The sequence below is a fragment of the Lycium barbarum genome, chromosome 7 (genome assembly GCF_019175385.1).
Source record: "Lycium barbarum isolate Lr01 chromosome 7, ASM1917538v2, whole genome shotgun sequence".
Lineage (NCBI taxonomy): Eukaryota > Viridiplantae > Streptophyta > Magnoliopsida > Solanales > Solanaceae > Lycium > Lycium barbarum.
Genome location: NC_083343.1, coordinates 43059590 through 43065589, shown reverse-complemented (window position 1 = coordinate 43065589; position 6000 = coordinate 43059590).

Below are 6000 nucleotides of genomic sequence, written 5' to 3'. Positions count from 1 at the left end.
CGGACTTTTAAGCGATCCGAGATCGTACTTAGAGAACATTAAGGCTTACAGAGAATACTCATATCAGAATACTTGGATCAGAAGGCTCATATCCAGACATTCATAGCCGAATACTTATTTCGGAATACTTATATCGGAATACCCATATCAGAACACTTATACCAGACACTCGTACCAGTATACCTAACTCAAAATGCTTATATCAGAATATTTATATCGGATTATTTATATTGGAATGCTTAAATCAGAACACTTATATCGGAATATTTACATCAGAATACTTATATCAAAATGTTCGAATCAGATCGTTCGTATCGGAGTATTTATATCAGAATAGTCGAGTCAAAACACTTGTATCTGAGTTACTAGGTATTTATAACAAACTCGGAACATTAGCCAAAGTTTCCCTTAATTATCGTACGGAAATAGGGCAAATAAAACAATACAAATAGGTCTCGGGGGTTATGGGCCCACCTTGGGTCAAGTCGAGGTGACATACGTAAAACTATAAACATTTGGTCTTATAAGGTCATCTACGAAAGTTTCAGGGCAATCCAGTTCCGTTGGTGGAAGTTACATATATTCAAACTAACTTTTTCAATTAAACATAATATGCCTAATTCAATTACACTGAATGAAAAAAGGGTCAAACATAAGCTCGGATTTCTAAGAGTAGAGTCATCCCCGAGGCTCGAATCATAGCCTACCACATCTACGACATGCCAAGAGAAAGAGAGGGTAAGCCTTACATACCTTAGTTGCGCCTCACGCTCGTCCAGATTCAATTCCCGTTTCGCCCAGAATCTACAAATGGTCATTTTTACCAAATGTTAACTATAAGGCTTTTGGTATTCAATCTTGAATTGGTACGTGTCTACCGGAATTTCGATAGCACCTCCCCTGTAAATACAACGCCCCGAGAATTTAACTCGGCCCAGAATATCAACAACAACAACACAACAATACCACCTTTCGATGAAGCCTGCACCCACTGCGAAAAAGGAATAATATACCTTGCCAGAGTTTCCAGACTTTTTTGAGAAAAAAGAAAGGATAGGCCGCATTCTAACATACATTGTTTCCTTTCCTAAATAGTGCAACAACTTCCAACCCAACTTTGCACTTCTAAGTCAATATCAACATTTTCATATTCATGTACCAATTTAAGATCATTCTAACACAATTCGAAAGCTTTTCGTGTCACTCTACAAAATAGGCAAGATTCCACCAAATTCCATAACTTGCCCGAAAACTCCTCAACTTCCCTAGAAACGATTTTTAATGCATTTCTTGCTTCCGAATTCATGAACTACTCCAACAACACACATTCTAACAACATTATACTCGTGAATATAGAAACGACATTAATATTACATTGGCTTCCAAATCAACCCATAATATTTCCAACACCACTTTAAATCATCAAATTCCCATTTCTATCATAGGATACATATCAACAACAATTAAATTACTACATATAAATTTGGTCATCTTTCCTACACAACATATACACCACATGGCCAACTCAACATCTACAACTTCAACTAAAATCATCACACTTTCATTGTCAACATAGAATTCACAACAACAACAACAACTAAAACACTACATAAAATCATTGAATCATTGTTACTACAATCACCCATGCACACGGCCACACACAATCATCATGCAAACTTCCATATTCTTATGAATTATACTCCTTTCTACATTCCACAACATAAACAAAGACTCCATAACATATAAAAGGAGATGAATTCTTACCTTTTCCTTCAACTTCCTCACTTAACCAAGGTTGTCAACTTGCAACAAAGAGAGAGATTCTTGCCTCAACAACTATACCATGTTGAAGAGCATCCTTGAGTTAGTAGAAATGCATGAAGAAATAAATTTTTGGGACAAGATTTCATGGGGATGAAATCCCCTCCTCTTGGCCGAAACTCCCCTTCTTTCTCCTTCATCTTTTTTTTTTGTTCTTTCTCTCAAGTTCTTGAATTTTCCAAATGGCAATGTGATGAATTCTTCTCATCCATGTGCCATATATTAAAGGGTCATGTGCATGGCACATGCCCTCCTCTAGAATTTTCTTGAATGGTGGCAAAAGATGACTTATTTGTCATCTTTGCTTATTTTTTTCTTTTCTCCTCTTTTTCTAGAATTTTGTGAAATTACCATCTTGCCCTTAGTCTTCCACATTATTTCCATTGGCCATTTTGCAAATTTCTCTTTTTACCCTTGGCCTCTCCCAATATTTTCATACCACCAATGTTCATAAATAATATTCCTAACCACTCATACATTAAATTAATTCTTGAAAATGATCTTGTCCTTAACTTGTCACGACTTTCTCGGATTATCCGAATGTATGAGATACGGGATATAACATATATATATTGGTCCTGTGAGGCATTGTTGGTATTTGCTTCGTGCAGGTTTTGAGATAGTAAGAAATATAGAGGAAACTCTGCCGAAATTTTCCTAGAATCCAAAGGAGATAAGATATAAGTTTGTAATATGTCCTAACGAGAAAAGATGATGTGAAAAAAGTAATGGCAGGATGAGATTAAGTTAGGAATATTGTTAACAACTACAAGAGATGAGTTAAATACTATTGAATTGATAGTAATAGTAGTTGTAAGATCGACATTGATACGGTAAAGAGAAATGCTTGGTAGCACTAAAATATGACATAGAAGAGAAAGGGGAACTCCAATAGAGTGTGTTACTGAAGTATTGATAGGATGGATAAGCACAAGTAAGATACAATAAATTTATTAGTAAAATAAAGCAACAACATCACAGAGACAGAGGTACGAATATGAAGGGGTATAACGAATGAAGATACCGTGATAAGATAATTTATATGGTAAGTGTAATAGGGCTGATTAGAAAGAGTAACAGGTTAAGTATGTTTACTTCATGAGGTTTATTCTATTTCATAAGCGGGATTGCGAATGAGATCATGAAGTGTCACTCTATAGAGTCGATTATGATCAGGGTATGATGAGAACGTAACAAGAATTGTAATACAAAGTATAGCGAGGAAAAGACTAAAGATGTGACATGTTCTATATGAGTAAAGTGTGAGTGCAGGTGTGAAACCAACAAGCGAGCCATGGGGCAGTAGATGAGAAAGATTATAAGATCTTGCTAGGGGAAAGTCCAACATAGGGGTTCCTCAATGACAGAAATGATAGCAAGCAACGAGGGGGAAGTCAACTTGAAGAAGAAATTAGAGAAAAGCGATATGGCAAGGTAGCAGTAGTTTGTGATTTTTGCAATTGAGAGTAGGAGTGATATCTTTAGCCGGATGTACAAGATCAAGACTACGGTGTTATACCCCATATTTTCATACATTGGGACGTTTTAAACTAAACGCGACAAGTTAAAGACAAGACTATTTTAAGATACGAAGTAGAGACTTTAACTTCCGGTTTCGTTTCAAGTCACAAGTAACCTACAAATTTCGTTTGGTATAGAAGCATTAATGGATAATTGGGATTAAATTAACCATGATTAGATTATTAAGTGGGATTGGAAAACTAAATCAGTCCATTAAAAATAGCCATAGTTGGCCGTGTAGTTTAGTGGGATGGTCAAAGAATATTTGACCCAAATATTGAGTGGGACACTTGTCCAACCCTTGCAACTCATATATAAGGAAAAATTCTGATTCACTATTAACTAAATAGCTCATTTCAACATTTCAAAGTCAAGAACACATAGTGATAGAAAGGGAAGCTCTCGGCTAGAAGCTGGCCGAGAGTGAGGTGTTCCAAATTGCTCCAAAAAATCAGTTTCTTGGACAATTTAACTCCCCTAAAGGTATATTAACGTGTAGCATTCATTGGAATAGCAAGAGCAAGTGTTAAAATTCAAGAAGTGAAAGTGAAGGGCTAGCTGATTGAAGTGTTTAGTTGCAAGGTAAGAATGATCATTTTTCTTGTGTTGTATGATGATTTGAAGGTATAATTCGTGCATGTTGTTGTTGTTTTGTTGTTGTGATTGAAGTTAAGGTGAGCCGTGACCTTGGGTGAAGCCATGTTGGTCTCATTTTGCATGTATTGTTGATGGGTTGAACGTGTGTCAACATATGTAAATGAACAAAGATTGTAGAAGTATGTTTGTGATGTTGCATGTTGGTATTGGACTGTTTTTCTTGAAGTTGTAGTGGGCCGTGTGTTGTAGACTTAAATGGAATCATGCTCAATCTTCTTGTACATGTATTGGGAATGAATTGAATGTGTTGTAGTGTGGATAAATGGATGAAAATCATGAAGTTGTTGTAGTTGTGTTGAAGCCGTGTAGGGGGCTGTTTTAGAGGAATTTATGGACTGTTTTGTGTCATGTTTTGATTGTTGTTGTTATGGACATTGTGGTGTATTGTGTGCATTATGAATATGTGAATTGAGGTGTTAAAGAAATGAATCATGTTGAAGGGGGAAAACAGTCCAAACCGTGGACTGTTTTAATGTTAGGAGTGAATTAGTGTATGTTGAATGTTGGTTATTGTTATGAACGTATAGTGAAAGTGAAGTTTAATGATTCAAGTTGAAATTGAAATGGTTTGTGGGCTGTTGTAAGAGTTAATATGATGCTAAAACAGTTCCAATAATCGTATAAGTAATGTTGTAAACGTGTTGTTGTCGTTGTAGTTGAAGTTGGAAAATTGCGAAGCGAAAATGGTAATGTTGTGTGTGATGTTTGGCTGTGGATAAGGGCATGTTTTAAATGATGTACGGACTGTCCAAAGTTCCCTTAAGTCATGTTTAAACAAGTTCGGATTGATACATGAAAGAATGACTAACAATATTAGCTTGTAGTACTAGTAGGTTTGAATGCGAACGAAACGTCGTCTAAATGTTGGAAAGGGATTGTTAACGTTAAAATACATATTGAATTCCCTCGTAGACTAATTGTAGCTCTTGATATCTTGATATAGGATAAGTACTATTGGGCAGCAAGTACAAGTTATAATATGACTAAACGCTAAAGGTATGTAAAGCCTATTCCTTCTTTCTTTTGGCATGTCCTAGACGTAAGTAAGAAATGATATGAACCTTGGGGTAAATTCTACTCTCTAGTTCCAAGCATGACTTATGATTCTATTCATTCCGTAATGTTATGGTCACGAGCCTACTATATGATTGGCTAATGAATGATGTATAGAAGTTCCTACTTTTAAAGAATTGCATAATTAAAGGCATACTTGACTATCAAAAGTTACACCATGTCAAATTGATACATGTACATGAAATCTGAAACGTTCCTTGCTATAACTTGTAATGAGATTTAAAAAGAACTGAATATGATTATTATCCTGACACTTTAGAGCTGGTTAATTACTTATCTATTGAGTCTCAAAAGATGAATTGCATATATGTGGTTGCTTATTATTCTGCTCATGCTTACCGCTATATCCTTCACTGAGTCCCGAGCCAAGACACGTTTTCGTGCGCATATTTACTATATTACTCACCGAGCCCCTCACTAGAGGGCCGAGACACGTTATATATATATATATATATGATGATATGATGATATGATGATGATATGATGATATGGAGATGGCGGCCAGGAGGGCATATATTCCTTATTAACGAGTCCCTCACTAGAGGGCCGGGACACGTATATGTTTATGTTATGATGCTATGAATATAATTACTGAGTCCCTCACTAAAGGGCCGGGACACGTTATATATGTTATATACAGAATGATTATTCAGCCTTGGTTACAAAACTCTATATTGATATTGATATGAGAACGATACAGATGAAATATGTTCAGAGGCAAGTTTTATGATATTCCGTTTGTTGCATTGGGTCCTACACACCTTGTCTCAGTATGAGTCTATTACTATATTTCATGCTTTACATGCTCAGTACATATTCCGTACTGACCCCGTTTTCTTCGGGGGGCTGCGTTCATGCCCGCAGGTACAGACGCTCATTTCGGAGATCCGCCAGCCTAGGATATCTATTCAGCTACTTTGAAGTGCT